The sequence below is a fragment of the Triticum aestivum genome, chromosome 7A (assembly GCF_018294505.1).
Source record: "Triticum aestivum cultivar Chinese Spring chromosome 7A, IWGSC CS RefSeq v2.1, whole genome shotgun sequence".
Lineage (NCBI taxonomy): Eukaryota > Viridiplantae > Streptophyta > Magnoliopsida > Poales > Poaceae > Triticum > Triticum aestivum.
In genome coordinates this window covers 649,090,546-649,103,301 of record NC_057812.1, presented here as the reverse complement: position 1 = coordinate 649,103,301, position 12,756 = coordinate 649,090,546, and positions in this window count along the sequence as shown.

Below are 12,756 nucleotides of genomic sequence, written 5' to 3'. Positions count from 1 at the left end.
GCTTGGAAGTAATGGCGCAGCTTTCTCGAGGCCATGAGGAGGCCGAAAAGCAACTTCTGCACCCCAGAGTACCTTGATCTAGCTCCCTGCAGAAGGGAACTGACAAAGTAAACTGGACGCTGCACCATTCTCTTCTGCATCTTATCATGCTCCTGCGTAGATCCATCTTTGTCGGGACCAGAGCTTGTCGGCGAAGCCTCCTGCTTGTCGCTGGATGCATCTGCTGTGGTTGCTGGCTCATCATCTGCCTCTCTCTCCGCCACTAACGCAACACTAACCACTTGATTGGTTGCCGCTATATACAGCAGCAACTTCTCTTGTGGCTTAGGTGCGACAAGTGTTGGAGTGGAGGACAGGTATCTCTTCAAGTCCTGCAGCGCAGCCTCCGCCTCCGGAGTCCATTTCATTGGACCTGCCTTTTTCAAAATTTTGAAAAATGGCAGGGCGCGCTCAGCAGATCTAGAGATAAACCTGCTAAGAGCAGCCACGCAACCGACAAGCCTTCGTACATCCTTGACGCGCTTTGGTGCTTCGATCTGCTCAATGGCCTTGATCTTGTCGGGATTGGCTTCAATTCCCCGCTGAGACACGAAGAACCCGAGAAGCTTGCCGGAAGGGACTCCAAACACGCACTTCTCGGGGTTAAGCTTGAGGTTGATCTTGCACAGATTTGCAAATGTCTCGTCTAAATCTTGAATCAGGGTCGCCCTGTTCTTGCTCTTGACCACTATGTCATCCATGTAAGCTTCCACATTTCTGTGCATTTGCGGCTCAAAAGCATGGTGGACTACCCTTGCGAATGTTGAACCAGCATTCTTCAAACCGAAAGGCATCCGTACGAAGCAGTACGTGCCACACGGGGTGATAAATGCGGTTTTCTCTTCATCCTCTTCTGCCATGAAGATCTGATAGTATCCTGAGTATGCATCAAGAAATGAAAGCAAATCACATCCGGCTGTGGAGTCAACAATCTGGTCAATGCGCGGCAAGGGAAATGGGTCTTTGGGACAAGCTTTATTAACATCAGTGAAGTCAATACAAAGTCTCCATTTCCCGTTAGCCTTGCGCACAACAACAGGATTGGCCAACCACGTGGGATGGAGCACTCCTCTGACAAGGCCTGCTGCTTCCAACTTCTTGATTTCTTCTGTGATGAATTCTTGGCGCTCCACTGCCTGCTTCCTGACTCTCTGCTTGACGGGCCGCGCATGAGGACAGACGGCAAGGTGATGCTCAATTACTTTCCTGGGAACACCGGGGATATCAGATGGTTGCCATGCAAACATGTCGACATTCGCACGCAGGAAAGCAATGAGTGCGCTTTCCTATTTGGGGTCAAGAGTGGTGCTGATGGTGAAGGTACCACCAGCGCCATCCTCCTTGGCGGACACCTTCTTGGTCTCAAGTGGAGCTGCCATTGCCTTCTTACACTTGCCGGTGGAGCTCGATGGTGCGTCCTCGATGGTAGCGCAGCACTCCGAAGAGGTGCGCTTGCCGGAGTGGGCATCAGAGCTCTTGCCGGACTTGGTCTTCTTCTTCCCCCCAGGAGCTTTAGCGGCAAGTGTCTTATGTTCTGCTGCGGCTGCTGCTTCCCGGTAGATCTTGTCGGCACAGATAAGAGCATCCTTCTTGTCTCCAGGGACAGAGATGACACTTATCGGGCCTGGCATTTTCAGTATGTTGTACGCATAGTGAGAGGCTGCCATGAACTTGGCGAGTGCCGGACGGCCAAGGATTCCATTGTAAGGTAATGGAAAGTCAGCAACATCAAATGTGACCCTCTCAGTCCTGAAGTTCAGTTCACTGCCAAATGTTACCGGCAACGTGATCTTTCCCTTCGGCTTGCTCCTTCCCGGGTTGATTCCTTGAAATGTACCGGTCTCTTCGAGCTCGCTGTCGGGGATCTGGAGTTTCTGGAGCACCGCGGAGGAGATCAGGTTCAAGTCGGACCCACCGTCAACTAGCATCTTAGTGACCTTGAGGTTGCGGATTGTTGGTGAAACTAACATCGGCAAGCACCCAACCGCAGTTATGCGATCCAGGTGGTCCTCAATATCAAAGATGATAGGTGTGCCGGACCATTTCAGAGGCTTGCGTGACTCGATGGGTGGTTCTACTGTATTAACTTCCCGCACCCACTGCTTGAGCTGACGGTGCGAGGTATGCAGAGAAGCACCACCGTCAACGCACAGGACCTCTGTGGCTTTCTGGAACTCCTGCTCATCGGTCTCCTCATCATCCATGTCTTCATCGTCGTTGTCATCTTCATCTTTGTCGCGGCCGCGGGGAGGTCTGTCTCCTTGCCGCTGCTTGGCCTTGCCGTGGCGTCCTCCTCGGTCGGGACGTTTCTTGCCGGATCCCCCAGCACCTTCCTGGGCCTTCTCCTTGTCGCGCCGCTCGTATTCAGCTTTCTGTTGCTCAACAAGCTGCTCGACTTTCTTACAGTTCTGGAGATCATGGCCCTTGGTGCGGTGGACCTTGCAATACTGCTTGTTGGTGCCGTCCTGCTTGTCGGCGACCGCCACCTCCGCAGCAACCTCCTTGCCGGAGTCACCAGCTTTGGCTTCCTTGGCGCCACCATCGTTGCCGGACTGCTCAACAACTAGCACCTCTTTGCCTTTCCTCCTTCTGTTGTTCCGCCGCCGGTTTTTCCTTGGCGGGGTAGCATCCTCACTGTCAGATCCTCCCGCTCCTACATTCTCTCCGGGGAGTCTCCTCCCTTCCTCAGCATGTGCACACTTGTCGGCCAGTGCATATAACTCACTGACGTCCCTGATCTTGCACATCGCCATTTCCTCCCGCATCCTGCGGTTCCGCACGTTCTGATGGAACGCGCTGATTACCGCGGCAGGGTGGACGTCTGGGATGTTGTGCTGCACACTGCTGAATCTCTGAATGTACTTGCATAGGGGCTCTCCTTCCTTCTGGGCGAGCAGATGAAGATCACTCTCCTGGCCATGAGGCTTGTGTCCGCCTATGAAGGCGCCGACGAATTGATGGCACAGATCAGCCCAAGAGGATATTGAGTTGTCCGGCAAGTGCATGAGCCAAGATCTGACGTTGGGCTTGAGCACCAGCGGGAAGTAGTTGGCAAGGATCTTGTCATCCCGTCCCCCGGCAGCCTGCGCCGCGATGGTGTAAATGCTGAGGAACTCTGACGGATGCGTCTTGCCGTCGTACTTCTCCGGTACGTCTGGCTTGAAGTTTTTCGTGCTGGGCCACTGGACTTGCCGCAGCTCACGAGTGAACGCAGGGCAACCTACCGCATACGGCAGATCGCCTGGTTCCCCTAGCGCATGCATGTCATCAGAGGGCCCAGCGCGCTTGTCGGATTGACGTCGCGCTTCTCTTCGGTGCTCAATGCGAGTTCGAGCGTCTTCTTGTTGCCGATCATGAAGGACTTGGCGCTGATCGCGACGAGCTCGTGGATCCGACGATGCAGTGGAGTCGCTGTCGAGGTGGATCCGGCGAGTCAGCGATCTTGGCCTTCGGGGCGGTGATTGCATGGTAGTTGCACCTCCTCCCGTTTCGCCGTCACCGGCTCGTGCCCGGCAACCCTGCCGCGGCGGCGACGCGCTCGGCCGCCGTGGAGTGTCGCCATTGGCGTAGCCGATGAGACTCTGAATCGTGGCCCTCCATTCGTCGATCTTGTCCGATGTCGGAGGGTAATCTAGGAGAAGTTGAGCTCGCGCCAAAGCTTCTGTTGGAGTGGTGGGTGGCAGTGGCGGACGACGCGAGGAGCGGGACGTGCTCGAACTTCTAACTATGTTAGAAGGAGCAGTATCCCGTCCAGGCGACCGTGCCCCGCTCGTGCCGACATGCTGGCGTGCATGCTGGTCTTGAGCGCCCCGAGATCCACCAGCTTGGTCTTGGCCTATCACGCGTATGGCACTGCGAGTGCCATGACGCTGTTGATCTTGCGCCTCCTGAGAGTGGCGCGGAACATGTACAGTCACCGAGGTTTGTGCAGCCTTGTCTTTGGACCTGGCGGCATCATGAGCTTCCTCGTCGATGTCCATTCTTCCGCCGGCGTCCATTCCACCACCCGTTTGCTCCAACGGTGGCGGAAGTGACGTGGATGGAGCGGCTGCCGCCAAGGTCTTCTTCTTCGGTGGCATGTTGATGAAGGGAATGAAGATCTAGCTCGTGTGAACGCCGGATCAGGTTCACACAATCTCGACGCCCCCTACCTGGCGCGCCAAAGATGTCGGGGAAACTGATGCTCGAACACCTATGGGGCCGGCGGACCGGGCCCCTTTCGGTTCGGTGGGGGGCGGAGATCGCACGAAGAGCAGATCGAGGCGAAGCACATGAGCAGTTTACCCAGCTTTGGAGCTCTCCGGAGAGATAACACTCCTACTGCTGCTTGTCTGGTTCTATTCTGTTCTTGCTCTAGAGAGAGCGTAGTGTCTTTCTGAGTTACGAATGAGTTGAAACGAACCGAACCCCCCCTACGTTGCGCATGGGCCTCCTTTTATACGCCAAAGGGGTCACCGACAGGTGGCAACACAGAGAAGGGTACAAATGTAAAAAGTGAGGTGGTTGGTACAGTTACTTGTACAGTGCGCCCTACCTAACCCTGATGGCAGGGGACAAGGGAATTAAAGGCCCGTCTGAGTCGCCCAAACAATGCAGAAAAGGACCGTTAGGGGCGCCACCGATCGCCACGACGGCGATCTTGTCAGCTTCGCATGCCACTGCGCACCGCTGGCTGCACAGCCTCCCGCCACGCGCGCCTGGAGAGGCCCCCAGAGCGACACGTTGGCGGATGCGCTGGAGCGTGGGCACAGAGTGGCCGCCTGCCGTGGCAAGCGCCTTGCCGCTGTTGTTATTTTGTCGGGTCCGGAAGCTTGTCGCTCACCGGGCCTCGAGGTACCGTGTTTGGTCTTCCTGGCAAGCTCCTCTTGCCGGGGCCTTGTTGCCTTGCCGGAGTGCGTGGCGCGTCGCGGCAAGTTCTTTGGAGTGCCCCGGTTGGCCTTCCCGGCAAGCTCCTCTTGCCGGGGCCTTGTCTCCTGAGCTTAAATACTTTGTTCTTGAATGGCTCCAAGGGAACCTTGGAGGATCTTGGCGTTCGCCCGGCAAGCCTTGCCGCGGGGTGCTGCAACTGCCCGTGCACAAGTTCGGGGTACTAGGGTACCCCTATTCTAGTACACCGACAGAGCGTGTCATAATGAACGGAACAGTGGAAAGTTGCATGGCAATATATCTCGGAATGGCTATGGAAATGCCATGATAGGTAGGTATGGTGGCTGTTTTGAGGAAGGTATTTGGTGGGTGTATGATACCGGCGAAAAGTGCGCGGTATTAGAGAGGCTAGCAATGGGGGAAGGAAGGAAAGTGCGTATAATCCATGGACTCAACATTAGTCATAAAGAACTCATATACTTGTTGCAAAAATCTAAAAGTTATCAAAGCAAAGTATTACGCGCATGCTCCTAGGGGGATAGATTGGTAGGAAAAGACCATCGCTCGTCCCCGACCGCCACTCATAAGGAAGACAATCAATAAATAAATTATGCTCCGACTTCATCACATAACGGTTCACCATATGTGCATGCTACGGGAATCACAAACTTTAACACAATCATTTCTCAAATTCACAACTACTCAACTAGCATGACTCTAATATCACCATCCTCATATCTCAAAACAATTATCAAGCATCAATTTTTTCTTAGTATTCAACACACTCAAAAGAAAGTTTTACAAATCTTGAATACCAAGCATATTATTATTAAGCAATTTACCATGCTATTAAGACTCTCAAAATAATCTAAGTGAAGCATGAGAGATCAATAGTTTCTATAAAACAAATCCACCACCGTGCTCTAAAATATATAAGTGAAGCACTAGAGTAAAACTATAGAGCTCAAAAGATACAAGTGAAGCACATAGAGTATTCTATCAAATTCAAAATTATGTATGGCTCTCTCAAAAGGTGTGTACAGAAAGGATGATTGTGGTAGACTAACAAGCAAAGACTCAAATCATAAAAGACGCTCCAAGCAAAACACATACCATGTGGTGAATAAAAATATAGCTCCAAGTAAAGTTACCGATAGAAGTAGACGAAAGTGGGGATGCCTTCTGGGGCATCCCCAAGCTTTGGGTTTTAGGTGTCCTTATATTATCTTGGGGGTGCCATGGGCATCCCCAAGCTTAGGCTCTTTCCACTCCTTGTTCCATAATCCATCAAATCTTTACCCAAAACTTGAAAACTTCACAACACAAAACTTAAAGTAGAAAATCTCGTGAGCTCCGTTAGCGAAAGAAAACAAAAGACCACTTCAAGGTACTGTAATGAACTCATTCTTTATTTATATGGGTGTTATACCTACTGTATTCCAACTTCTCTATGGATTATAACCTATTTCACTAGCCATAGATTCATCAAAATAAGCAAACAACACACGAAAAACAGAATCTGTCAAAAACAGAACAGTCTGTAGTAATCTGTAGTTAGCTCAAGATCTGGAACCCCAAAAATTCCAAAATAAATTGCTGGACGTGAGGAATTTATCTATTAATCATCTTCAAAAATAATTAACTAAATATCACTCTCCACATAAAAATGAAAGCAGTTCTCGTGAGCGCTAAAGTTTCTGTTTTTTACAGCAAGTTCAACAAGACTTCCCCCAAGTCTTCCCAACGGTTCTACTTGGCACAAACAATAATTAAACACAAAAAACACAACCAAAACAGAGGCTAAATAATTTATTTATTACTAAACAGGAGCAGAAAGCAAGGAATAAAAATAAAATTGGGTTGCCTCCCAACAAGCGGTATCATTTAACGCCCTTAGCTAGGCATAACAAACACGAATAGATCTAGGTATTGCCATCTTTGGTAGGTAATCCATAAGTGGCTCTCATGATAGATTCATATGGTAATTTTATTTTATTTCTAGGGAAGTGTTCCATGCCCTTTTTTAATGGAAATTGAAATCTAATATTCCCTTCCTTCATATCAATAATTGCACCAACCGTTCTAAGGAAAGGTCTACCAAGAATAATAGGGCAAGAAGGATTGCAATCTATGTCAAGAACGATAAAATCTACGGGAACATAATTCCTATTTGAAACAATAAGAACATCATTAATTCTTCCCATAGGTTTCTTAATAGTGGAATCCGCAAGATGCAAGTTTAGAGAGCAATAATCAAAATTACAGAAATCTAGCAAATCACACAAAGTTTTGGGAATAGTAGAGACACTAGCATCCAAATCACACAAAGCATAAAACTCATGATTTTTAATTTTAATTTTAATAGTAGGTTCCCACTCATCATAAAGTTTTCTAGGGATAGAAACTTCCAATTCAAGTTTTTCTTCATAAGATTGCATCAAGGCATCAACGATATGTTTAGTAAACGCTTTATTTTGACTATAATCGTGAGGAGAATTTAGCACGGATTGAAACAAGGAAATAAAATCAATCAAAGATCAATTTTCATAGTTAAATTCCTTGAAATCCATAATAGTGGGTTGAGTAACATCTAGGGTTTTAATTTCTTCAATCCTACTTTTATCAAATTTAACATCAAGATCAAAAGATTCAAAATTCTTGGAATGCCTTCTAGGTAAAGGTGGATCATATTCAGTCCCATCATTACCAAGATTCATATTGCAAAACAAAGATTTAATAGGGGACACATCAATAACTTTTAGATCTTCATCATTATTTTCATAGGAACTAGAAGAACACGCTTTTATAAAGGCATCTTTCTTAGCACGCATCCTAGCGGTTCTTTCTTTGCACTCGTCAATGGAAATTCTCATGGCTTTGAGAGACTCATTGATATCATGCTTAGGTGGAATAGATCTAAGTTTCAAAGAATCAACATCAAGAGCAATTCTATCAACGTTCCTAGCCAAATCATCAATCTTAAGCAATTTTTCTTCAATCATAGCATTAAAATTCTTTTGCGAAGAAATAAATTCTTTAATATTAGATTCGAAATCGGAGGGTATCTTGTTATAATTTCCATAAGAATTGTTGTAGGAATTACCATAATTATTAGAGGGATTACTAGGATAAGGCCTAGGATTGAAATTTCCTTTATACGCGTTGTTACCAAAATTGTTCCTACCAACAAAATTCACATCCATAGATTCATTATTATTCTCAATTAAAGTAGACAAGGGCACATCATTAGGATCAGAAGAAACGCTCTTATTAGCAAATAATTTCATAAGTTCATCCATCTTTGCACACAAAACATTAATTTCTTCTATCGCATGCACCTTTTTATTAGTAGATCTTTCAGTATGCCATTGAGAATAATTAACCATAATATTATCTAGGAGTTTAGTAGCTCCTCCTAAAGTGATTTCCATAAAAGTGCCTCCCGTGGCCGAATCTAAAAGATTTCTAGAAGCAAAATTCAATCCGGCATAAAATTTTTGTATAATCACCCACAAATTTAAACCATGAGGAGGGCAATTACGTATCATTAATTTCATTCTCTCCCAAGCTTGTGCAACATTTTCCTGATCAAGTTGCTTAAAATTCATAATATCGTTTCTAAGCGAGATGATCTTAGCGGGAGGAAAATACTTAGAGATAAAAGCATCTTTGCACTTGTTCCATGAATCAATACTATTTTTAGGCAAAGATGAAAACCAAGCTTTAGCATGATCTCTAAGCGAAAAAGGAAATAGCTTCAATTTAACAATATCATTATCGACATCTTTCTTCTTTTGCATGTCACACAAATCAACGAAGCTATTAAGATGGGTAGTGGCATTTTCACTAGGAAGGCCGGAGAACGGATCTTTCATGACAAGATTCAGCAAAGCAGCATTAATTTCACAATATTCAACATCGGTAAGAGGAGCAATCGGAGTGCTAAGGAAATCATTGTTGTTGGTATTGGTTAAGTCACACAATTTAGTATTATCTTGATCCATCACAACAAGCAAGCAAACTAACACACAAGCAAACAAAAAGCAAACGGGCAAAAAGAGGCAAATAGAGAAAGAGAGGGAGGATAGAGAGAGAGGGCGAATAAAATGGCAAGGGTGAATTGGGGCGAGAGGAAAACGAGAGGCAAATGGCAAATAATGTAATGCGAGAGATAGGGATTGTGATGGGTACTTGGTTTGTTGACTTTTGCGCAGACTCCCCAGCAATGGTGCCAGAAATGGCTCGTTGTCGAGAGTCAAATCTTGACTTGCGCGAACCTCCCCGGCAACGGTGCCAGAAATTCTTCTTGCTACCTCTTGAGCACTGCGTTGGATTTCCCCGAAGAGGAGAGGATGATGCAACAAAGTAGCGTAAGTATTTCCCTCAGTTTTTGAGAACCAAGGTATCAATCCAGTAGGAGGCTACGCGCCAGTCCCTTGTACCTACACAAAAACAATAGCTCAACGCAACCAACGCGCTTAGGGGTTGTCAATCCCTTCACGGTCACTTACGAAAGTGAGATCTGATAGAGATGATAAATAATATTTTTGGTATTTTTGGTATAGAGATGAAAAGTAAAAAGTAAAAGCAAAGCAATAATAAAGTGATGGAGATTGATATGATGAGAAAGAGACCGGAGGCCATAGGTTCCACTAGTGGCTTCTCTCAAGAGCATAAGTATTCTACGGTGGGTGAACAAATTACTGTTGAGCAATTGATAGAATTGAGCATAGTTATGAGAATATCTAGGTATGATCATGTACATAGGCATCACGTCCGAGACAAGCAGACCGACTCCTGCCCACATCTAGTACTATTACTCCACTCATTGATCGCTATCCAGCATGCATCTAGAGTATTAAGTTAAAAACAGAGTAACACCTTAAGCAAGGTGACATGATGTAGAGGGATAGTTTCATGCAATATGATAAAAACCCCACCTTGTTATCCTCGATGGCAACGATACAATACGTGCCTTGCTGCCCCTTCTGTCACTAGGAAAGGACACCGCAAGATCGAACCCAAAGCTAAGCACTTCTCCCATGGCAAGAACAACCAATCTAGTAGGCCAAACCAAACTGATAATTCGAAGAGACTTGCAAAGATAACCAATCATACATAAAATAATTCAGAGAAGATTCAAATATTACTCATAGATAGACTTGATCATAAACCCACAATTCATCGATCTCAACAAACACACCACAAAAAGAAGATTACATCGAATAGATCTCCACGACAGAAGAGGCAGCAAGGCACGTATTGTATAAGATGCCCTCTGATTTTGAATCTACGCCAAATCAAAGCATTGAAACTCTTTTGCGAAAACTAATAAATTCTTTAATATTAGATTCAAAATCAGAGGGCATCTTATTATAATTTCCATAAGAATTGTTGTAGGAATTACCATAATTATTAGAGGAATTACTAGGAAACGGCCTAGGATTAAAATTACCTCTATACACGTTGTTACCAAAATTGTTCCTACCAACAAAATTCACATCCATAGATTCATTATTATTGTCAATTAAAGTAGATAGAGGCATATCATTGGGATCAGTAGGAGTACTCTTATTAGCAAACAATTTCATAAGTTCATCCATCTTTCCACTCAAAACATTAATCTCTTCAATTGCATGCACCTTTTTACTAGTAGATCTTTCAGTGTGCCATTGAGACTAATTAACCATAATATTATCCAGGAGTTTGGTAGCTTCTCCTAAAGTGATTTCCATAAAAGTGCCTCCCACGGCGGAATCAAAAAGATTTCTCGAAACAAAATTCAACCCGGCATAATTTTTTTATATAATCATCCACAAATTCAATCCATGTGTAGGGCAATTACGTATCATTAATTTCATCCTCTCCCAAGATTGTGCAACATGCTCATGATCAAGTTACTTAAAATACATAATATCGTTTCTAAGAGAGATGATCTTAGCGGGAGGAAAATACTTAGAGATAAAAGCACCTTTGCACTTATTCCATGAATCAATACTATTTTTAGGAAAAGACGAAAACCAAGCTTTAGCATTATCTCTAAGCTAAAACGGAAATAGCTTAAGTTTAACAATATCATTATCCACATCTTTTTTCTTTTGCATATCACACAAATCAATAAAGTTGTTTAGATGGGTAGCATCATTTTCACTAGGAAGGCTAGAAAACGGATCTTTCATGATAAGATTCAGCAAAGCAGTATTAATCTCACAAGATTCATCATCGGTAAGAGGAGCAATCGGAGTGCTAATAAAATCATTATTGTTGGTATTGGCAAAGTCACACAAAGTATTATCTTGAGCCATCGTGGCAAGCAATCAATCCAACACACAAGCAAACAAGTGAAGAAAAAGCGAATGGAAAGAGAGGGCGAAAGGAAAAGAGGGCGAATAAAACGACAAGGGTGAAGTGGGGGAGAGGAAAACGAGAGGCAAATGGAAAATAATGTAATGCGAAGGATAAGAGTTGTGATGGGTACTTGGTATGTCTTGACTTGGCGTAGATCTCCCCGGCAACGACGCCAGAAATCCTTCTTGCTACCTCTTGAGCATGCGTTGGTTTTCCCTTGAAGAGGAAAGGGTGATGCAGCAAAGCAGCGTAAGTATTTCCCTCAGTTTTTGAGAACCAATGTATCAATCCAGTAAGAGACCATGCGCGAGTAACCTTGTACCTACACAAACAAATAAGAACCTCGCAACCAACGCGATAAAGGGGTTGTCAATCCCTTCACGGCCGCTTGCAAGAGTGAGATCTGATAGAGATAATAATAATAAGATAAATATTTTGGGTATTTTTATGATATAAATTGAAAGTAAAGATTGCAAAATAAAATAGATTGGAAACTTGTATGATGGAAAATAGACCCGGGGGCCATAGGTTTCACTAGTGGCTTCTCTCAAGGTAGCATAAGTATTACGGTGGGTGAACAAATTATCGTCGAGCAATTGATAGAATTGAGCATAGTTATGAGAATATCTAGGTATGATCATGTATATAGGCATCACGTCCGTGACAAGTAGACCGACTCCTGCCTGCATCTACTACTATTACTCCACACATCGACCGCTATCCAGCATGCATCTAGAGTATTAAGTTCATAAGAACAGAGTAACGCTTTAAGCAAGATGACGTGATGTAGAGGGATAAACTCATGCAATCTGATATAAACCCCATCTTTTTATCCTCGATGGCAACAATACAATACGTGTCGTTTCCCTTTGTCACTGGGATTGATCACCGCAAGATTGAACCCAAAGCTAAGCACTTCTCCCATTGCAAGAAAGATCAATCTAGTAGGCCAAACCAAACCGATAATTTGAAGAGGCTTGCAAAGATAACCAATCATTCATAAAAGAATTCAGAGAAGATTCAAATATTGTTCATAGATAATCTTGATCATAAACCCACAATTCATCGGATCTCGACAAACACACCGCAAAAAGAGTTACATCGAATAGATCTCCAAGAGAATCGAGGAGAACTTTGTATTGAGATCCAAAAAGAGAGAAGAAGCCATCTAGCTAATAACTATGGACCCGAAGATCTGAGGTAAACTACTCACACATCATCGGAGGGGCCATGGAGTTGATGTAGAGGCCCTCTGTGATCAATGCCCTCTCCGGCGGAGCTCCGGAAAAGGCCCCAAGATGGGATCTCTTGGGTACAAAAGGTTGCGGCGGTGGAAATAGGGGTTCGTGGTGCTCCTGGATGTTTTGGGGGTACATAGATATATATAGGAGGAAGAAGTAGGTCGGTTGAGCCACGAGGGGCCCACGAGAGGGAGGGCGCGCCCAGGAGGGTAGGCGCGCCCCCTGCCTCGTGGCCACCTCGTTGGTTGCTTGACGTCCACTC